This window comes from Strix uralensis, chromosome 9 (assembly GCF_047716275.1).
Source record: "Strix uralensis isolate ZFMK-TIS-50842 chromosome 9, bStrUra1, whole genome shotgun sequence".
NCBI lineage: Eukaryota > Metazoa > Chordata > Aves > Strigiformes > Strigidae > Strix > Strix uralensis.
This window is the reverse complement of record NC_133980.1, coordinates 22,000,999-22,025,424: the sequence shown is the minus strand read 5'-3', so window position 1 is coordinate 22,025,424 and position 24,426 is coordinate 22,000,999.

Here is a 24,426-nt window from a genome sequence, read left to right as displayed (position 1 = left end):
AAACTCTTTGTTCTCTCCCTTGAACATGGTTATCAGGGTCTCGTTTATTTTACTCTAAAACTTCCAGATTAGACCCAGCAAGTTGAGAAATGAGTGTTAGAAGTTCATAACTTCAAGATACAGTGTTCAGCTTTTAATAAAGAGATGAGTTTTTAAGTTCCAAGCAGGTATTTTTCACCTCCTGCCTGTAACAGATTCTATCCAGATGTTTTATGTCTTTGCCCTAGTGCAAATGTTGCATGAGTGTTTCTCACAAATGAAACTGCTATTGTACAAAATCTAAATTTGGCAATTGCATTGCTATAGCTGTCCATGCCGTGTTATCAAATATCAGCATTTTTATTATGTTTTGGCATTAGTCGCCTTAATATTCCCAGTGATGAGAGACGACTTTTTATCTCATCTTGGATTTTCTGGCAAACAGTACTGTTAACTAAAGCTTCTCTAGCAGACTCCCCCATGGTCCTGGTTGGGTGCAGCTGTGGGGAGGTGTGGTGCTGAATTTATCCTGCAAAATTCCGAATATTGGCAAAAGATTTAAGTGGAGGGGAAGGTGCAGGGCCCAGATTGCTAAGAACCATTGTAGCAAATCACTTTCTGTGAGTCCTGGTAGTTCTGCTTACAGTATGTTGTGGTGCTTGTGGAAGCAGGGCTTCCCACCACGGGTGAGGCTGCCACATATAAGGATGGAACAGCTCCTCCCATAGTCAAAACTTAAGGAGAAGGGGCAGGTCAGAGTTCATTATTCTGGGAAAGTGATTTTTTCAGTATGTGGTTAATGAGGATATGCATAAGAGCCTCAGACTTAAATACACATACTTTTTTTTTTTTTTTTTTAAATTTACATTTTTCTAGCTCTCTTGGTTGTGATGAGGATTATCAAGATGTTATTTCCTCTTCTTCAGTATACAGGCAGCAGGAGGCTAGTGTTAATGCTGGGAAGTATGGACAGATGCATATGCCTAAACAATTTTTTCTTCAGGAAACCAGCTTTTACTACTTAAATATCCTTATTAACTATTTTACTGCCTTCATTTTTGGAAATTTTGCTAAGAAACCTAACCCACAATCCCAAGCTACCTCTAAGCTGACAACACCCTAGTAGTCTGCTGTCAAAACCTTCACTTCCCACTTGACAGTATCTGATGTTTTTATGTGGCTGTTAGGACAAAATACTGCAGAGTGCTGCATATTAAAAATGGAGAGTAAATAAAATAGATGTTGATATGAAGTTATGTGATGGGTTTTGAAGAGACTATTATTAAATAGCATAATAAATTCTATATGACCTGTACCATTTTCATATTTAATTCAGTAAAAGAATTAATTATTCAGTAGTTGAAGACGCTGTATGTTTTCCACTCCAGTGCACTGGCATATCACAAAATCCAGTGCTCTACTTCAAACAAACAGGGCCACTTAATCATCTAAATACATATATAATGCAGTCAGCTTTCTGAGTTACATCTGGGCAATTAATGGGTCAAACCTGTTTTGAGACAGATTTGATGATCTCATTGGATGTTTGCTTTACAGCACCAGCATTTCTACTGAATACATTGAAGCTGTAAATGAACAGAGAATTTCTCATAGGCCAACACTAGTGCACGACTGTTCCTCGTGTTAAGTGATGTAAAGAGTGTGGCTGCCTGCTCCAGCTCAGGACTCCCTCCTGCCTGGATGCTCCTCATGGAGCTCAGCTTGGGGACCTGGGGTCTCTACCCAGGCTGAAGGATGCAGCTGCCACTTTTCTGTTTGCCAGTTCAACCAGTAGCGAAGCTGATCATGTATCCCAGTGACACACACACAGAGGATGCTGACAGGGCCAGGCACACAGTGCCACAGACAAGGTGCTTCATTCAACAATATCTACACACAGGACTCACACAAAACACAAACACAGACAGTCAAATCCCCTTCCTCCTTTTCAGCTGATAGAGACTGAAGACACACATGCACACATGACACTCTCTGGGTTCACAAGCACACGTGTATTCACGGATCCCTTGAGTACCAGCACTTCTTGCCTTTTTCAGCTACACGTTAGGATATGCAGTAACATCACGTTTGTGCATCAGTTGTGTCAAGGCACAGAATCATGTCATGGCAAATAGCAGTATCTTAAGGTTGCAGCAAGAAAGATCTTATACTCAGGATTTTTGAATGCAGGACTCAGACAGGGCGGCTATAGATTCCCTTCATCTTGGGGACTTGCCAGATGGAGGTAGCTGGCAGGTCTCGGAGAGGGAGAGGTGCTGCAGTGTTTCACGGCTAATGAATAACCAACATATGCAACTGAGGGAAAGTATGAGGTGGGGGCCAAAAAGCGTATGCTAAATAATTCATGGGAATTGACATATTTGTTGTGGAAAAATAAAAAATATTGCCACACTGGGTTTTGACTTTTCGGGGTTTGTTGTGTTTCCCACTATTCCCTCCCTGCCCCCCCCGCCCATCCTCCCAATAACTAGATATTTGTTTTTTTAAAGATGAAGAGCTTCAATAGACATTTAAATAAATGCTTCTGAATAAATGGTGGAGGGAAAAACAAAACAAAGCAAAACCAAAGCCCACCACCCCTCCAATATCTTCTTTAGGTTCTTGAGTATAGTAATCAACCTGAATTTCATACTTTGATTTTCTATTAAGATGCCTGAAAGTAAATGTATGGTTGGCTATGAATATAATAAAATGTATCTGTCACTTTTCAAAAAATACAAACCAGTGCACGATGATATTAAGTAAGCAAAACAAAACATTCCAAGCTCATTGTGTTATGAATGACAAAAGTGACTCTGGGAACACTGTTGCTGTTTGCACGTGTCTGTGGTACAAATCCTGTGTGTCTCTGTTGACGCTGTCTCTTCAATACGGGGAAGAATATCTGCAGGACTACAAAGCTCAGATTTCAAGTTTACTGATATTTGGGAGTATAAAGGTTTCATCTTTAGAATGAGGAGACCAGGACTTTGTCTGCTCTGCCAGCATTGCTGACGTGCTCTCCATCTGCTCCGTTTCTTAGTGCCTGTATCAGTAAAATGCAGTAATATTGTTTGGGAGGAATTCATTTTTTAAATGTTTTTAGATCTTTGGATGAAAGTTGTATAGAAAGCTGAAGTGTTTTTTGGCTACCTAGGTGGCCGAGTCCCTGTGTTCTTTTAGGGTCTGAACCAATACTTACGAGTTTTATTAACTCGCTCAATGGGGATATGTCCTTATATGGACAAGATCTGGATGCTACCTGGACAAATAAAAATCTGGACTCTTCCACCAAAGCAACAGTTTTTAAAGAAGATATGTAATGAGACATATCAGAGGGATTTGTTACTGACTGATGTCTGGGGATCCTAGCGATCTAAACAGAAGCAACTTATTCCCTTTGAATATTTGCCCATTGAACCTCAAACTTTCTAAAGAACAATGTGATAAATTTAACAAGTCTTGATACCCAGCCCTAAAAACCTAGTTTCCTAAATACTGATCATTATTTTTCTGAATCTGAACAATCTGAACACAGAATTTCCACTTTAGTTACTTGGAATTTTTGCAACCTCTTAACATAAGGTCTTTTTCATGTTGATTCATGAATATGGATTTGTTATGCAAGCCTCAGTGTTCAAAGTTTAAAAACATTGGTCTTCAGCTATAATTTGCAAGATTTTTGTTGTGTGCTAGGATTTTTTTCTAGCTTAAGAGATGGGTTTACTAATTTAAAGTTTATAAACATACTGTCTTTGAGTATCTTCTAATTATAGGTTGACTTATTTACGCTAGTAATAGAGCAAGCAGTGCTGTGAAGGCGTTCAGAAAAAATCATGGTCTTGTTCTTGAAATGTCTCTTCCCTATACTATCTCTATGTAGTATTTTTCCTTACATACGTTTGTTGTTGTAGTGAAATTGGTAACTGAAAATAACAGCAATGAAAGACCCTTTGAATGCTCTTGCAGTCATTTGTCTTGCAAGCTTTCCTCATGACATTTGTGGATTGGTTCAATGGACTGAGCATCTCTGCTTATGTGGCTTTTTACCTTTTACATGGAAAAGAAAAACGGATGAAAATAGTCTCTAAAAATTCTGAGATTTCCTTCCCTTTCTCATTTTTTTTTCCTACCATCTCCAATGTTTAATTATGGTTTTGCTGGCAGTAACTGAAATTAACGTCTAGTGGTAATTACTTTGTGTGTTCGTAATACTTCCAAGATGTACAAAAGTTTATTTCTGTGTCTTTTAATTTGCTGTTCTGGAAATTATCTTAGAATGTATTACATTACAGAAGAACTTTATTGAATGAACTAAATTCCACTGTCATTTGTTCTCTCTTTTTGATTACAATATAGTTTCTTGCTCTGTCCATGTAGGTTATATGAAAATCATATTTAAATAGCTGAGACAATTCAACAGTGCTTTAATTGTGAGCATAGGGTTGAAACAGCTCATTGGAGATGAATGCTTATTGTCAGTTTGTAGAGAGATTTACATGATGCAAAGTTTGCATTTGATCAGATGATAATACCTGGCTACGGGTGACCTTTCAGCAAGTTCCCCCTTCCTATTAAGCCTCTGTTGTTGCTTAAAATAAAGTGACTATTCGATAAAACTCAGCAAAATGCCTCAGGGCAACTCATTTCTAAAAAACAAACTGAACCCATCAGATAAAGCCGTCAGGGCTTGGGCTTTATCTAATGCTGCACACTCTTTTATAAATTGATTCACTTTTCTGCCAACCCAACATGTCCATGAAATAGCTTGGCTGCTGCTACAAGTACAATTATTATTCCGCCTGAGGTGATTTGTGTGGTCTTAGAGCCCAGCAAACATCCATTTGTACTCAAAGAGATTGTAGATAAACTAGACACAAGCCTGCACTCCGGGCAGGCAGTGATTGGCAGCTTTGCCGTAAGGTGACGGTTGCCAACTGGCCTGTGGCCCGATGGGACTCAGTATCAGTCTGCAGGAGCTGGCCAAGGCCACACCCACGGCCACAATGCCGGGCTGTGAGAATGGTCCTACCAAGAAAAGCGATAACCTTGATACCTCACCGCATGCAAGTCCTAACCCAGAGGAATCTGTCTGGTTATTGACTCTGTAGGGAAAATCATTCATGATTATGGATACCTGCAGTGTGCATGTGTGTTATGACGACTTTGTAATTGCAAGGCACTGTTTGTAATTCTGTATAAATGAAAAAGTCTTTTTTTTCAGAAAATCTTTTCATGCTTTCTTTTCCCCCCCAGCAGTTAGTATTTAAGGTCATTACTTTCTTGGAGTGGGAAAAAACTCAATTTTTAGACGGACACGAACTTGCCAGTAACAGACCAGGAAGTATATTATTTAGAGTACATGACTTCTTGATATCTGTCTTGTGGATCTTGTATTTTCATTTCTTCTCCATGTAGCCCTGAATAGACTTACTTCCTAATGTACAATGGAATATAGGATATGCCTTTATCTACTTAGCTCAGCAAAATCCAGCAAGGATTAAACATAGAATAATCTCAAAATTTAATGACTAGAGATAAAAATAAATTACTATAGAAATACAAAAGCAGACATTAAATACAGGTATAGGTGTAGTAACTGCAACTATTTAATTTTATTAAAAAGGAAAAAAACAAAACAAAACATCAAAACCTGTCAAGATTCCAAATTGATAATGTCCATTTAACCAATTACTATTTTTTTAAAGAAAGAGCATGTAACCAATGCAATAAAGAAATGAGCTAAAATAAGTACAAATATGCCACTTTAAATAATCATTATAGGGTATTATTATCTCACATGTAAAATTAGCTTGACAAATGGCAATTGAAATTATTTTTTGCCAAAAATCTACTTTGAAATTGGGAGTGATGTGAGTTGTGTAAAGTACACAACCTTTTCTTAAAGCAGGAAAAATTACCCTTGTGGGTAGTTTTATGTCATTGCACAGCTTGCTGATAAAGCTGTTTATATTGCATTATGGTAGAATATTGATCTGAACAAAATTTTCTATTAAAGTGGCTATTCTTCCAAATAGAAAATTCAAGAAAAGTCCAGTGTGAGTGAGTTTTAGTATTTCATAGAGAAGAAGGGGGGGTGGTGGTGGTGGTGTCTGTTTTATTTTCAGTGACAGCAAAACAAATGGCTTTTTTATCATAGAGAATAAATTCAGCCTCCCTACTGCCTGCCCCAATGGCCTGAGGATAAAAAAGTAATTGCTTTTATAAAAACTTTTTGTCTAACTGGACTTTTAACTTAAACTATCATGAAAATGCAAAATAAAGAGTTCTCAGTGTTGGTAAGAAAGAATCTGTCTCCGATCTACTTGGGCACACTGACATGCGCCTGCTGCCAGTGGAGGTACAGCTGGATTAATCATTTGAGTGAGACTACATTTCTTCAAAGGAGAGCACTGAAAGTTGATATTGTTTTGTTCTGTTGGAAAAAGATCCCACAGATATTACTATTAGGAACATTCTTAAAATGGGGAGCTAAAGGTATTCTTTAAAGCCATTTTTAAGTCGATTAAAGGAGAATAAATAAATATGAGAGTTCAGAGACCAGCAGTTCTCACTGATGTAATGGAAAATGTGTTGACTAAGTGTTTTTTAAAAGTCGTATATTGGAAAGCAGTTCATGTAATGCTAAGAGCATAGGAAGATAATTATGTAGGCACTGGAAAATAAAGACAATGGGTTGGAAGGATATGGCAAGACAAGAAAATTTCTCTCTCCACAGATAAACCCCTGTCAGTGTTCACAGCCATGTTTTCAATCACCAACATCAGTGGTCAGATGAAAAAACTTTTTGTGTATTATTTACAGTCCTTTTTATTTGCTGTTCATGTACTGAGCAGAAAGATACAGGTTCAACCTATGGGAAATAACAGTATCTCTAAGCTTTACCATCTGTCAATAAGTAGGTGGAAAACACTCATGTCTCTTAGAGATCTAACCCAAAAAATGAAGGGTTACTGAGGCACATGCCTAAAATAATACAAAAATTTATGTGTAAAAAGTACAGAGCAGTATGTACATACTTCTGTTAGGAATGTGCTTATAAACTGTGTTGAATTGTGGCCCAAGAGTTATTTTTTTCCCATAGTAACTATACTACCTTGTGAGAAGTGAGTGAGTTCGCAAATTAAGATGTTTTGTAGACTTTTGATCATTGCACAAACACGTGAAGCTTCTTTGAAACTCCTGTGTTAGCTTACCATGCTATAAACCTCTGGGAAAGGATATGACTAAGTCATAGATAGTTTAATGCTTGATCTTGCCTTCAGGCTTCCAGTTAATGGTTTTGAGTGTAACTAAATGTATACAATAAAACAAACAGATTTTGGTGTGTTGGTTTTTTCACAATTGGCACAGCGCAATGCTATTTAAAGTGTGAAAAGAATTCTGCTGAAAGAGATTGTAAAGTGGCAGAACAGAGCTTTCCCCAGAGAGACAATGTGCAATATCAAACATACAAACTGTAGGGTCCACTGAGTAAGAAAGGGTACAAGGAAAACTCATTTTGAAGAAGCAGAGATCGATAATTCCTACAGCAAATATTGGCAAAAAGTAGCATCAAGAAGAAAGATACTGTAACATTAAAAGAAACAAGATTTACTATATTACTTCTGGCATAGAAAAAGACTGAGGTATTTTTTTAAATGATTGGTGGAGAAAACTCAGGGCTTTGAAAGATATGGCTGTACTAGCATCTTAATATAACATACAGATGAATGTTAGTCTCACAATTTATCTTCAGTTACTCCAGAGCACAAAATAGATATACTGGTAATTAAATTAAACTTGTTTGTTTCTTTCTTTTAGTATTTGTTAGCTAGAAACCATTTTTTATGACTTTGCAATAACAAGCATTGATTTGTGTGCCTTGTAATCTATTTGTTCTTACATGCATCTCGCCCACACCCACCCACACTCTCTGCTTCAAATAATCACAATGCTACAGTACTGGGGGGGTAACACAATTAATTTTTAGTGTGTAATCACTGTGAGGAGGTCATAATCCCTCACTTTTAGCCAGCTGTTGTCACAATTTCACACTGACAATTCTGGCACAATGAATGAATTATATAAAAATTGGCCTCAACAAGAAATACTCTCCATTAAGTTACTTGATATTATTATATATAGAGACTGATTTATGCCCTGTGCAGTACATATAGTTGTAGTCAATTTCACTTTAGACAAAAATGTTAAATGAACTAATTAAGGAATAAGCCCTGACCAGATGGGTTTGTTGCTGCATCAGTAAACACAGGCCAGTAATAAATGATCTGCAGATTCAGTTTTTAAACTATCCATGGATAATTCTAATTACATTGCCCTGCTACAAGTACACCAAAATACCATACTAAATGCAAAATATCTGATCCAGAAGAACTGCTGAATTGTGTTGCAGAGTGTTAGTCTCATTATGTAAGTGGGAGCCCCTGTGGGTTTTTCAGAGGACAAAAACCCTCCTTCCACCTGGAGTAACGTAAGATCCCTGCCAGAGATAGGTGTCATGGTGCCTGCTTTCCCATGTGTAAAGACAACAAAATCATGTTGCATATTCTTCTAAAAGTGTCAATCATTTTAGCAAACAGAGCATAGTTTTTGGTTCTATATAAAGCAAGGAGGGGTAAAAATATCATTTATAGAGAGTTGTGGATGACTCTTTCAAAGTGAAGTCAGTTTTGAGCTAATTATCTGAACAGATAACTGAAAAGAGTGACACATGGGCACACACCTTGGCTGGAAATTCTGGTACAGGAGATCAAATCTTGGGTGGAAAAGTGAGGGTTTGGGTCTGCAGAGCTCTCCACCTGCCACAACGCTCAGTGGAGTTCCTCCTGCTGTAAACCATGTGAAGAAGCTCTGTGACCTCTTTAGAACTAAACATTTCTGACATGCTTAGCTCAGGACTATTAAAGACTTTTTAAAATACATAAGCCTTTGGAAGGAGAATGGAGGGAATCACCACCCCTCACTTATAGTTTGCTCTTAACTACAATTTCTTACTAACAATTCTGACAGAAGAAATTAAATATATAAGAATCATCCTACTTTGTATATTATAACAAGGTGTTTGTTTCATGAAGTCCATTTCACCAGCTTTTTCACTTGACCATATTTCAGGATTCAGCCAAAAGATGTTTTCTCATTCTCTCTCCCTCCCCATCTGTCTCTTTGCTCTGTCCCCCTCTGTTTCTCTTTCTTATTTTCTCTCCTCGCTCACTGTCTATTGCTTGTGCACCCTCACACATGCTCTCACACTCTTGTTTTTCACTCTCACATGCTCTTGGTCTCTCTCCCTCCTGCTTACTTTTACCTCCCTTCTCTCTTCCCTTTCCTTCTCCATTCCTCTATCTTTGTCTGAATTTCTGAATGTGTAATTTTTATTGTATCATATGAAAATGAGAGATGAAAATGATAATTTTGCATTTGGTTCTAGAGGTATCGAAGCCCATAAAATAACCTTACAGAATTCTGTATCAGTGCTCAATCTCTGAAATTGTTAAGATGTCACTGTAGTCACAAAAAATATGACTGTTTTTCGTGAGACCACCTTAATACTGGAAGAAAAGTGAACTTCAGAGGTCATCTAGGCTGGTATCAACAGAGAACTTGGAAGATCAGCATCAGAATTTACAATATGTTCTTTATTTAGAGAACCCAAAGAATTGAAACATTACATAGTACTACCTAGATTTCACTAATATTTTAATATCTATCCATTGATGTAAGGAAAGATCCCAAGAGTCAGAGAGTGCTTGGAGCTCCTGCCAGGTCCAAGGAAGGTCTTTATTAGTAACTCAGTCTGCAAGTGACTGAATCTAGAATATGGACATTTTTCTGCAAGCATAATCCAGGGGTATTTTTGCTGTTGTTGTTTCTTCCAAGGAGGATATAACACACCCTTAAGGCACTGACATAGTATAGTTAATTTGGGGTGAAGACAGTCATTTTCAGTAACATAATGTAACCTTAAAGTATTAGATTCTTACCAAACCACATACATTTTTTCAGATGTGAGTTTCTGCTTATTGCCTTTGTGACATTGAGAGAAAGTGATAGTTCACTAGAGTGAAGTATTTAACAGGGATATTTGCAGCATTTAATCAATAGATGCTCCAACCTTGGCACACTGTAAAAAAGAGCCCACTGGTATAGGTGTCTTTTAATCCTGCTAACACATAAAATGCCTGCCTCACTAATGTGGCAATTTAATTAGCAGAACACTAATTACTAGAGCTGTGGGATCTTCACAGCCTCATCTTACAAACAAGCTTCTTTTCCAAAATAAGAAAAAAAAGCGCCCTTTGAATTGTCCTTACCTCCTCTCTAAATCCCACAGATTATTTTATTATGCTTTCTCCCTCCTAGTTCTTTTAATATCTTCTGCAGACTTCAAGAAATCCTCACTGTTCCTTATCTTTTTTCTGATTTTACCTATCTTTCCTTCATTTCATTGGCTACTAGTTTCTCCTCTGTGTCTAGGAAGCCATTTAAATGATGTTTCTCATGTTTGTACACCCTGAACATGGACATATCAATATCCAGTGCAGGAAAAGAAGAATTTTTAAAAATCTGTTCTGTCTGTTTGTTTCTGTTGAGCAGGATTTCCTTCTACATGATGCTTCTGATTAGTTTCCAGATTTGGGAAGCATGTAAAGCACTTCCTTATTTAACCTTCCTTGGGAAAGCAGCTCAGCACTTAAGCCCTATTCTTTTCGATATGTAAGCATCCTTATGAATTTAGACAAAGCCTGGTTCCACAAAATCACTGGCATTTTAGAAAGATTATATGCTTTAAGAATAGAATAGAATAGAAATATTTTTATGACGTTGAGCTTAACAGTGTTGAACTCCTGGACACAGACAAAATTTAGGGACTTTCTATAGCTCTGGAGATGACTCTCCAGAATTTGCATAGCTGCCAATGCTCTTAGTGACAGGGGGATGAAAGATCCAGCGTGGGGCTGTGGAGAAAGAGAGAAAGAGGAGATGGTTTACATACAGCGGTTCTTTCCTTTCAGTTTTGCAAGTGTCAAGGATTGGATTTTTTACATATCCATGTACTTGATATTTTGGGACTAGTGGCATACCTTTACTATATTTAGTTGATGTGTGGGTCTTTCTCAGCCTTTCAAGCACAAAGTGAAGCCTATACAGTTAGTCACTGGCCTACTTTGATATTGAAAGTGATTTTTTTTATTGTTTTCCATAAACTGTAGTAAAGAGGTGTTATCTCCTCCATTCCCTTGATGCATTTTAAATTTAAACCCAAGACCATAGTATGTATCTGACAGCCTTAGGTGTGAAACAAAATCTATTTGAACTGAAACTGAAATGAATCACTGGGGCAGGAAACATTTATGAATATTTTCTTGGGGAAAAAAGGAGTGTTGTCAGATTTAACATCTGTCATGTCACTTCCTTGAAAGAGATGCACATCCTAACTTGTGATTTTGAGAGGATCTTGTAGGTTAATTGTAAAATGCAGATATTTGTTAAAGCAATTTCCTTGCTTATAAAAAAGGGAAGAGAAGAGATATAAATCCTTCAGGGGATTAGAAGATCTTGAGGATGGTCTTTTTCTTTCTCATTTTAGACAGAGAGTTACTTTATGTAAAAAATAAGCTTCATAACATATGTAAAGGTGAAATGGTGACTGTTTGGGAGGATATTAACTGACTAGGCACAGAACAGGAATTTAGTCAGGTTCAGCTAAGGTTTCTAATTTTAGAATCTGATTTTGCAAATGCTTCAGCATATACATAACTCTACTCATAACCAGAGAGGAAGGAAGCATAAAGTTTAAGCACATGCACATGTTCCTTCAAGACCTTTTGTGCAATCTGTGAACGGATTTTTTTCTGTAAATCCTGATATAAATTGATGGTAGTAATTAAGGAGCTCAACTTTGGTTTGTTTTTTTGATTTTTTTTTCAAAGATAAAATTCCTTTTTTGTTTGAGATTCCACAAAATCCTTCTGTAGAAAATGACATTTTTTTTCTATGTGATGTATTAAACATTATTTCATAAGGACTCTTCCTCTTTTAGGGGACTTTTAAAATGCATTTAAAACAGACTTAGCCTTTCTTGTTCCTCTTTCTTCTTGTTTGTAGCCTTGATTCTTTTATTATAAGCGCTGTCAACTCTCAAGACATGCTGTGACTGAATATTATCTTCCAGAGACCTATATGGCTTTCACTGGGCTTTTTCTTAGAGTGAGTCATTTCTCTATGGATTTTTCTCTTCCTGTGCTGAATACTGTTTCAGCATGCTGAGGCTCTATTATCTGTGACATATAAACATACTGTTTATATGTGTATTCTGTAGAAATATCTTTGAAAGGAAAGAAAAATACTTTTCTAGAAATGGGAGGGAAATAGATTACTTGAAAAAAACAGGCAGCTGTTTTCAACAATTGGATATCTTATTGCATATATAAGGCTTGTGCCTTACAAATGCATTTCTGAAAATCAGGAAAATGGCATTTCTTTTTAGGAAGTCTTACAAGTGAGTATCAAGAAACAATCACTCAGCTGTAACCAAGCAATGAGTAAATCAGGCTGGTAGCTGGAGCAATTAACTCAAACATGGCGTAAAATTGTCATGGTGATTTTAGGTTTGGACTTATTACACCACGGCTGAAAATCCGAAAACAAGAGATCTGACCAAAGTTCTCATTTTACCACAAATTGACCCTAAAAATATTTTGTATTAGAATGCATTTCTCTTAACAAAAAGAAATATTTTCAAGGTATTGAAATCCACCTATGGGTACTTTCTGTGGAGCATGGGAAAAAATCCCTCATTATAAAATATTTTAAAGTGGTATCTAAGTTTTTTACCAGATTTAAGTGGCAATGCTGAAAGTCCTGTGAACACGTGCATTTCATAGTCATGGTAGGATTATGTAGCATACATATTCCTGTATCAACACATCTCATGTAGAGAAACTTTAAATTCAACATTGAATTTATTTGATTTACCCCCTCGACACAAGCTCTGCATCAGAGGAGTTCAGCCAAAGAGACTAGGCCTTCTTAGTCACCAGTGAAGAAAACCTTATTTAAACACAAGGATAATGGAGTACAGATACAACACAGGAAATTCATGGAATATGATGATACGAAAGGTCTGTGGTTAGAAATTATGTGAATACTAAAAATAAAAATAGCTGATAGAAGGAAGAAGAGATATTCAAATACAAAACTGAAAGGTACTGCGGTGAACACTAATAAGGAAGTAATCATTTAGGAAAGAAAACCTTATTTGAATGCCTAATTTCAAAGACTGTTTGCGAGGTTTTGGAGCATTGCAAATGGGAACTTCTGTGTAAGAGCAGTTCCATGCTGGAGGACTACTGTGCAGAGCAATTTTTAAATATCTTAATCACAAAGAGAAAATTATGTGTGGCAATTAGATATGACTAAAATTAATTTATCATTCCCTAAATTAAGTATAAAACTATACCAACTGGGTACTCTGAGATTAAGATGGCTTTCTAACCTTTTGCTCTTAGAAAGTCATGACCTGTTTCAGCCTTCAATATCTTAAATATTTTTTTTTATTTTACTACCCCATTTGAATTCAAGTGTATCCCACATATATGTGCCTTAGTTTATGGCATTATTGTGGAAAAATACATTTAAGATATTGTATTACTACTAGCTATAGGTTTTAATCTGTGACTCTCATAAAATCACAGGACTGGGTGAATGAATGTCAATGATATGCACTGAATTACAGGCGTATGCATGCATGCATATATTTACCTTCAGAAACAATGTAGTCCTTTTGGTCTGGGTTTTTTACTGGATTAAATGTAGCTAAAATAAGGCATACTCAAACTAAAAGACATATGTCTAGTAATATTTATTTATTAAATGCCATTTTAGTCACAAGGCCTTATTTGATTTATTTCTGATTTTTAACTGAAAATAATTAGTATTTACTGTATTTACACAAAAGTATTTCTGTCATTTTCCTTACAATTTTATTTTAAGGCATTTTAAGGATTAAAGAAAAATAGGGTGTAACTTAGAAAGCTCAACTGATCAGCCTGCTGATATCACTGTTCAATCAGAAATGCGGGACATTTACATTCAGCACAGTCTCTCTGCTACATTTTAAATCCATTCTGCCATTTGGTTTGTGTGTTTCCCTGATTAACTATGAATCATAGTTTTGTTTTGATTTGAATAAGGGTCAGTGCTAGATAAATGTTTTTAATTCTGGGCTGGGAAGCTGCCTGAAAATCATAAGGGATAAATTTGTCAGTTCAAAATGTCAATTCAAAATGTCTTTTCAAGTTTATCTGGTTCTCTTTTTTTTTTTTTTTTTTTTTTTTTAAATCTTGTTGAATTAGGGGAAAGTGGTCTTGTTTATCTCCAGAAATATCATTTCAAATTTGCCCTAAAGGCCATACACAAGAAAATCTTTGAAGGATGGTCATGTATCTCATTCAGGAGCATCTAAGAAGTCAGTTCTCATGCACTGTCCCTGTCTGCTAGCAGCAGGGATAATCTGTTGGGTAGAAAGAGGTGTCTAGACCAGCAAAGTGAGCCTGTATTATTATAGGCATACTTGCTTGGATGAATACTGTGTCACTTTCCATGCACTGGATAGTATTTGATTGTGTGTTTCATTTCATTGCAGTATCTTACTGTCTTCTTAGCAGTCTCTTCAGAAATAGTATAGGTTTAAGGAAAAAAAGAAGCTTTTTTTGGGTTTCATTTGTTTGGTTTATACATATATCATCTATATTATAATATCTATATTATATCTATATATATTATAGAGAGAGATATGCCAATAGTGTCATTCATCATAAAGTAGTTTGCTTTTTCTTTTTTTTTTTTTTTTAAATACCATTAGTGTTCAGCATTACACTTGTGTTTTAAAATGAAGATGACAGTTATTGACCCTTAGGATTTCTAGTAGCAGAATTCTGTCATAGTTCTTCCCATGCAAAATGTAAAGAAACATTTGGACACTGAAAGTTATGTAACTTTGGGTACATATTATTACTATTCAGATGTCAAGAGAAAATGATGATGTTTTGCCATTTTGGAAGTATTGAAATTTAAGTATTGTGGAAAAATAACTTAAAACTTAAGTTGATGGTACTCAAAGGCAAGTCAAATTTTGTGGTGGAAGACTGACAAAATGCACAACATTTTGAGACAGAGGCTTAATACTTATTTTTATAACACTTGTAACTTAGGTCCTATTAGAAAAGACACTGTACTACTGTATAATGAGAAATATGCTCTGCCCTAAGTGTCTTATGATTTAAATAAAAGAGATATCCTGGGTGTGGAGAATAAATAATTTGTACAGGATCATATGGGAAGTAAGTGTCAAGGCCATGATAACAAAATTGCGTTCTGCACTATTCAGATAGTACCCATGAATACCAGCAGGAGTTTGAAGCTCATTCCTGAGTGTTTTTGCAGGAAAAATCTAACAAGCTGTACAGTAAGGCACTAATAAATGTGAAAAGGAGTCCAAGATAATGGGTAGGATGTAAGCATATGAGATCTGTCTTTTGCATGTGTGGCTATAGATGGTCAAAGTTTGTCTAATTCCTTTTAGATCTGCTCTCTGAGGCTTTGCCAATGTAACACAAACAGATGGAGAGGAGGGAAATGAGCAGCACGTGCTGATCTGTACATACACAGTTAGGTTTTTAAAATTTGTCTGGATTGGTGGGCTGGACTGGACACCCACAAGTCCAGCACAGATCTAGAGTAGCTGGAGAAAGTCACAGTTGTGGGAGGGAATCCAAAGCTTTAGTTCAGTGATGGAAACTTAGACAAGGAAAGGCCAGGTAAAAGCCCACAGGTTTGAAAATGTTGAATAATGTTATCACTATGCAGAAGGTTGTTTTTTATTTTTGCTTCTTAGAATCAAACAAACTAGTCAGTGCCCTCTAGGTATATATGTATTTTTAATAACTCCTTTTCCTGCTACCTGTTTTGAAGCAAAAACTAAACCATAAAATATAATAGAGGTGGGAAAAAAGAAATGTTTTCATGAAACCCATGACTTAACCTCAGCCAAAATCTGTACATCATAAGATGGTTTATTGTAGTAAGCAAATTAATGTGGCAGTGAACTTTCCAATTAGGGCACATATCAATTTATTTTTATGGAAATGTTGTATAGTTTATATTTTTAATACATTATGAAATGTGAAGGGAGTCTACTACCCGGAACATAAGGCTCCCTGAGGCTCACACACATTACTTAACCCAGTTGTGCTAATAAACCTTAATATACTATGTTTGCCAGCTCAGCTCTTAGCACAGCCTCAGAAGCTCAACCTGCTTAAATGTATGAGAAAACAACAACAGCCTGAAGAAGAAAAATGTGGTAGTAAGGGGAAAGGAAAGGAAACGTTCCTGTTCTCCCCACTGAGAAGACAAATGATGAGAGACTTTTTCCTTCCCCACGCCCCCCCCCACCCCACACTATTCCCCTCCATTTCTATAAGAAAAATTAGTCTTAAGAAAAAGAAATTCATAGATCATAAAGCATGAAGAGAAAGAGGAATTGATCTTGGATACAAGATGGGACTGAGTTATAATATAACAAGTTACAGGTCTTTTCCTACTGAAAGGCAGAACCAATTGATTTATTATCATGACTCCCAGCTTGCATTTTTTTATGAAGGAACTGTAGATGCTAGGTAGCACGTCTCCTTTGATTTGCCCTCTATGTCTTAATTACCAGTACTAGAAGTTCATGGTAGTATTTTCCAACTTCAAAGGCTTCAGCAGCTTAAACAGCATGAGTGGATCAGATTTGTAAGAACCCAGTGACAACGATATGGTGTCTTCATATTTTAGAATTGTCAGTTCATTTTTTACTTATTGTACATCAAAGTGAAAATAAGCATACAGAAAAGATAATAGGTTTAGTCAGCATTCTCTTCTTTTGCTATCAGAGGAATTGAAAACATTCTCTTGTTTCAAGTACTGGAATGCAGAGCTGCAGTTAAAGTATTTTTTTATTCTTATGGCAAAAGTAAATGATCTTAAATTTCTATTCTAAATATCTTTTAGTCTTTCCCTACTTATTTGTGATTTACACTAGTATAACTCCAATAAAGTCTGCAACTATACTGGGGAAAGGTGGGTGTAAGTGGAAGAAAATCTGGCCCATGAGATACAGGATCAAGGGCATGGCATGGGGAATCTTACTTCTGTAGAGTCCAGTTCAACAGATCATTTAGGTAGTTCTTTTAGTTTAAGAATGTACTTAACCATTCCTAATAGCACTGCTATCTCATGGTGAGCTCAGAGTGGAATTGCTGACTGGATGTCAAATTGTTTACTTGGTGCAGTGGTGGAATACAGCATAATGATAATGCAACAATGGCACATGATCCACGACAAACTGAAGCATCTTAATTGGTGGGGATGGCTAGAGTACTGAAGAATCTTTAATCAGGCTGGGGATGGCCAGAGGATGATTACCCCAGTTAAACGTGAATGTCGGTTTTAAAATGGCAATATCTGTAATGCTATATTGCAGTAAAGAAGTTAGATGTAGCCCAAATTCTTATATAAATTGTTTTAAATAACTATTTAGAAATGAAAGTATACACAGTATGAGTTTAGACCCTTCCTTTTATTCAATCCAATAATTTTACTGTATGTTGAATTATCTTAAATTAACATTACTGATTATGAATGTTCTGCTGGAGACTTAAGAACTTGTTGGTTTGTCCTGCAATGAAAGATAGCTGAAAGGTCATTACATTTCTTGCTGGTTTATGAAACCCAAGCTATAATCAGTGCATCAGGTGAAAAATTTATTTTCCTCATCCAGTGATCGTCAGAGGGGATGGGTGGTTCAAATATGTTTATGTCTGTAATATAATAAGGAACAAAAAATATTATTGCTCTTCCAAGTGCTCTGGCTGTGACAATAAATTAAAATAATCAATGTCAGCAGAGAAAACAAGAGGAAAATATTATGATGAAGCATATGAAAGTGAGAGAGAAGATATCTTGCATTGACATAATAATAAAATCATAATATCTTTATAAAATGATGGAGATTTTCTTGTCCGGAGCCTTTTCAAATCTTTCATGCTTGAAAAATGTTGAGAGTTGTAAGTAATACGTCTAATAGATCAGCATGTTAAGCACTGATTTGTTAGTACTATCTGCCAATACTGCCATTGTTAGGACATTATTCTGTATATTGTAAATCTTGCACAGATGTACATCTTGATCAGCTAAGATTTTCAATGCCCTTTTCTTCAAACAAAGTAGCATCAAGTTGTAATAACCATTCCATTGTTCCTCATGGAAGAGTTTTCTTTCTTACTTTTTTTTTTTTTTTAATTTAGGAATTGTTTAATTGAGCAATTTAAAACACTTACTTGTGCATAATACTAAAACACTTGTACAGTGCACTCCATTGATTGAGAGAGGCATAACCAGGAATCTGTATAATCATAGAGAAGTGATTTCAAACTAATGGCAATAACTTGCTTAATTGAATGGTAGATCTGTAAATAGAAGACATCCATCTTCAGTTTTTTCAAATTTGCTTCCAGACTTTGCATCTCTGTGACAGAGATCACACAAAAAGACTGATTTATTTCAAGTGAAATAGGAGAACAAGAAGAACATGCTATCTCCTTTGACCCTTCCCTCCCTCAATTCTGTCTTGACCACTTCTGTTTTTCTTCCATTTCTCTTCTTCTAATGCATACCTGTTCCTTAGACTCAAAGCACACTCTGGATTTCTCAAGCTTTACAAAGGAAGTGTTGTGCAAGGATCTCAATGACAAGATCTTAGGCAAAGGAAGCAGAAGGAGAACTTCAGGCCTCCCATCTGTCTCTCCAGATGACTGGTAATTCCTCTCACCACCCAATTAAGCTTCTTGTAGCCTACCTCAACTGTGTAATCTGTTTTGTTTTCTTTTTCTTGGAGTCTGGAGTGAATTCTTTACATATTTTTCCATTCCCTGAAACTGGGGTTATGAAGTTACCAAAAATCTGGTTATATCTGTGTCGTCCTGTTGATTACACTCCCCAACTCTGCCCCTTACTCATGTGAGGATGGATATTACTCTTCTGCTCTAATGCTGGCCCAGCAGCTGAGTTCCTCAGCCTGCCTATTTGCTAAGGTGTCTTGGTTTGCCTATGCCCTGTCACTTTCTAACCTTTCTTTTGCTTAAGAAAGGTGAAGACCCAGATAATCTGCCTTCTTTGGTGCAGGTGTCAGTGCTATGAATAAGGAGCAGTAGATAGTCATTTGACTGGATAATGGAATATTATACTGAAGCAAAGTAAAAACCTTGTCTGGAACTGTGTCCCTCTTCTTCACACCCTATGGCAAGTTCTGCAGGCCTAGACACCTTGATGTGGAGATTCAGGCCTTTTTCCTTCTCTTTTTATTATTCAGGTGGACACTGTATCTGTTTCTCAGATATGGTGTTCATGACTGTGATAGTTCTGACCAATATGATAAATCCTGGCCTAAATTTTAGGGCCTATTTTTTGCAAAATAGTCTTTGTAATGCACATTAGATTTATGACACTGTAAATAGAGGGCAGGGCTTCCTTTTTCATCAGTAGGGAATAAAGAAGGCAGTAAAGATTCTTTTTTTGTGCTGCTGGGTCAAGGTTTGACCTAAACAATAAGCAGTGAGAGGCGAGTACGGTCACTGCATCTAATGGTGATGGTGGTATGAATTCACTTTCCTACAGCTTTTGGTAACCTGTCTTAATAGGGCCCTGACCTCTGCTTTCACAGTGTCAAGCACAGTAGAAATAACAAACCATGAAGAAGTGAAGTTTGATGGCAGGATCTATTGGGGTTAAATTCTTCCAGCAACCTTTGAAAACCTGATTCTGCAGTACTGGGAAGAAGGAGGATGTCCGTGGCAATCAGTACAGTGATTGTGTCATACAAACTTGCAATAGAAGAATAAGTAACACTTTTGCTCTCAATTTTGTTCAAGGAAAATGGAGAGAGAGATCATGAGTATGTGATCATTTGCATTGACTATTTTAGAAAGTCTTTTGAAAAGACTTTGATGCAAAGTTTAATATTAATGAGAAACAGGATCTTAGTCTGTTACTGATATTCTCCATTCCAACACTAATTCAATTTTTTGCCTTACAAATACTGTGATGTTAATCGGGTGGAAACAGATGGGAATAAACAAATGCATGACTGCAATTTGCAATGGGCACTATTTTGTCCTATTTAGTCTTCAATTAATGCAAAAACTAATAGAAATTACTCTGTGCTGTACAGCGATGACCCAAAGTCTTGCTGGAGAAATTCAGGATCAAGATCCTTTCTTTCACTAACTTCAGTTTAGATGATCCAAAGTACAAATGATAAATATAATATTGTTTCTCTAATCCATATGAGTGACTTGAGACTCAGTTAAGTCTTATAAAGCTCTTAACTCACCAGGCAAAAGGCGTTGTATTGAACAAAATATTGTTGAAGATTCATGCTCTTCCTGGAATTAAGTGAATAGATTTTTGAACATTGTGACCTCTTTGGGTATTTACAAGTCACACAAGAATACATATAATTAGAAGAGGTCTTGAGGCAAAAGTAGAAAAAAAAAAAAAAATAAAATTTCTTATCAATTACAAAGCTGTCTGATTTCTTAATGACTCTATAGAATTCTGTTATAAATGATTCAGACTGAACCTAACCGAAGTGAAATATCCAGCGTACTGCTATATCAGCTACATGCATGTAGTACAGGTTTGCTTACTCTGAGGTGAGAAAATGAATATAATTTTGTTCAGCAGCCTCTTTACTGAACAAACAGAATTGTGGCTCCATTAACGTCTCTTTCTCAGAGTAGGATTAGATTGTAATCTGTTTTCTTTCCTCAAGGAAAGACTTTTGGGAGGAAAGTGGGAAAGGACCAGCTACTGTGGCTAAATGACACCAGCTATTTTACCATAAAGGGATCCCAACGTATATATAGCTCCCTTTTGAGAAATTTGGTACAGCTCAGTATATTGTGACACTGTATAGTTTGTGGTAAGATAGAAACCGGTTAAAGACAGGGAAAGAGAGGTGGGAAGAACACAGGAAAGAATATTTAGGTCATATTAAGGACATTTGCAGCACAAGGCATAATTGAGAGCATCCCTAGCTGTTCTGATCTTATCCATACTGCACTTTAAGATTTCAACTTTTCAAGATGAGTTGGGATAAAATGTTATTTGTAAATTCAGTTATTTTTGTAGAGTAGAAAATTTCTTTCTATTCCTCATATGATCTGCAGTTAAGTCCAAAACTGTTTTATGTCATCATAGTCTGTAAAGGCCTAAACTGAGATCAGGACTCTCTTGGACAAGGTGGTGTTGTATCAGTACTGCTATCGGTATATAAAAGAAAGCCCTGTTATGAAGAGCCATTGAGATTGTTCAGGCTGAGACAGAAGCTAAGCATCACTGAGGAGGGAAGAGGGAATGATAAGGCTGAGTGAGGCTCAGAACCCACACGATCTGGCCCCTCTCAAATGATGTATCCATTAAACTATTTCTTTTCTCAGTCTTGCAGGACCATGCCTGCAAGAAACTGCAATCTAAATATTATCTGTGTGTATGTGTATATCTACATACACAGGACCACACTTGAAAAGGAGCTGAGGAGGATTATCAATGATGAGAGAAGAAGATGGGGAGATTTGCTAAAGAATATAGAGAAAGGCATCTGTTACGTGTGAATATGAAGGCTGTGTTCCAGATATGCAGCAAGACAAAAGGGGTGTATGTAGAAAGGAGACCAAGGGAAGACTAAAGGGTGACCACTGGAGAGTAGAGCAGGAGAATAAAGTGTGGAGGAAAGGAATTTATGAAATACTGTGAGTGCAACCATGTATGTATTGCTCAGTGCTCCCCAAAGCAAGTATTACACAATGAAGAATAAAGTGCAATGGAGTTCAAACAAAATGCACTCCATTGTTAGAGCAGTGCTGTAAACCACCTGAAATATTACAACTGTTACCTGTGGCATCATTAATGTCCTAGGATTATTTCATAAATCAGGCCCTAAAACATAATAGAGTGGAGAGGGTCGGTGCTTTCTATAAATATGAGATTGAATTGTAAGAGAATTAATGATACCATCATTACAGTCTTTAATCCATTTTATAGAGAACTGCTTCTCCTTTTATGAACAATTTGTCCTCTAGAGAATTCTCTAATATTTCTGAGTAAGCAAATTTTTTAAAGTTTCTTCTGAGTGTTTGAAATAAAGATCTTTTGTTCAGTCTCTTTCTGAGGAAAAGAATAAAGTCTGTAAAAGTTTCTTCAGATTTATGCAGATTACAATGGGTTAATGTCTGTGGAAGCAAATAAATACATGAAGTTTCACTAAGACCAGGTGAAGCTATATGCACTGTGCTTCTGACTTTAAGCAAACCACGTGGTCATCAGTCTAACTTGTATCCCTGCTACTAATGCTTGAGCAATTACAGATGGAAAAATAGGTATATATCCCTGGATATTTTGGAGAAATTAAATAGATAACTGCAGCAAGGAAAAACAAAAAGGAATTCTTTGTTTCTCAAATAGGACGTCTACCTTCTTTGTTGAGTGTCTTAATAGAGAAGTTTAACATTTTTTACTGGGGTACCTTTAGCTTTGTATAAAGGAAGAATTTCTATTTTTCTTTTTTACTCATTAGGTCTTTGATTTTTACTTTCATGCATCATATATTGGACCCACCTTGTCTTTCAGAAGTTTTTTGTGGTAATTACTCCAGTCTAAAGATGATGCCCAATCTAACAAAGCTAATGAAAACCTGCCCTTCAATCTAAACTGTAATCAGTTTATAACAAGGTCTCTTTTCCTGTGCTTTATTACTGTGACAAAATCTCTTTTTCATACCTCAGAATGATAAGGCAGGGTGGGAAAAAAAATCATTTTCCATCACCAGGCGTGCATGAAAGGGAGATGGGCTTAAGCATGCAGAATTGATTTATTTGCATTCTTCTATTGCCTTGGTTGCTGCATCTTTGAAATAAGTTAACATCGTATTTTTGATTTGGCTTCTGGAATGGCAGGCCCTGGCAATCAAGCATGCTTATTACAGCAGGCAGATAATCTAGACCAGTGGAGTCCCAGTATATACAGATTTGTTTGAAAATGTGGCAGACTTGTAGCAAAAAGCATTTGGGAATCTGTTAGCTGGACATGTGTCAGGCTTTTAGAAGAAAAAAAGCATTTTGGAATTGGTTAGCCCTCCTGATAAAGCTATCTTTATCTGCTTTGCTTAATGCTTGTGAATATCACCCTAACCCCACCAGCCAGTTGCTTGTAATGTTTCTCTTTTCCATTCGTTATTCTACTCTATACATTTTTGTCTCCTGCTCTCCTGCAGGCTACTTACAGAGTGAGAGCCATTGGTGTCAGCAGAGAGTGATGACATAACCAGAGTTTCCTATTTGCTTTAACAACAGTACAAAATTCTACTGTTAATCTAATATCTCACATAATTTACTAGGAAAAAAAAAAAAAAAAAAGTTGCTTACTCAAATATCTCACAGTCTAATTTCCTGGTTCAGCTCTCATCCTCCAGCAATCCCAGTAACACCTCTTTCAGCTCATGCTCTGAAAAGTTGGAATGTGCTGGTCTCTGTTACGCTAGTATGATTTTGTTCATTAAATTCTAATTCTGCAAAGGAGGTTCATTTTTTAAGAGAGCAAGTGAAAACATGATATGCCAACATTTCTGCTGTTTGCTGATCCAGAAGAGGAACCTTGCTTTAACCATAGATTGAGTTTTCTGCTCTCAGGACAGGGAGTCCATAGTGAAGTAAGCACCATACCATACCTTGAGCTGATCATGATATGTATCTCCATTGTAGAGAATGGCAGTTGGAGGTAAAAAACATTTTTAAAAAAGTCCCCAAAGTGGCACTGGAAAATTAAGGCCCAGTGAAAACTGGAACCCAGCAGTTCAGTTGTTGTCTGTTTAGTCCCTCAATGGAGCATTAACAGAATTACTCCAAATGAGGGCCAGATTAGCTCCTGACCCCCTGAAACCCAGCTGTGGGCTTTGAGTTCATCTCTCTAAGACATTAAGAGAAAAAAACCCTGAAAACCTTGACCTGAAGTGAATTTCCTTGTTCTTTTCTTTCTGAATTAGAGACTCAATGGATGAATTGAGTCCTTTTTACTTTTTTTATAAGGCAAACCTTTTCAGAGACACAGCAGTCAAAAATGCTTTAAAATCTATGAATAAAAGAGTATCCATATCCTTCTGCATCTGGTTTTGCATTAGATAGGCACACAGTTTAAATGTTAAGCAGGAAGCAGCAAAATGTAGTGAGGAGATACAATAACCAGTAGCAAGTATCTCAGCTCAAGTGGAATATTGATCAGGCAATCAAGGAAGCTGCTCTCCTGCCTCTCAGTCTAGAACTTTGA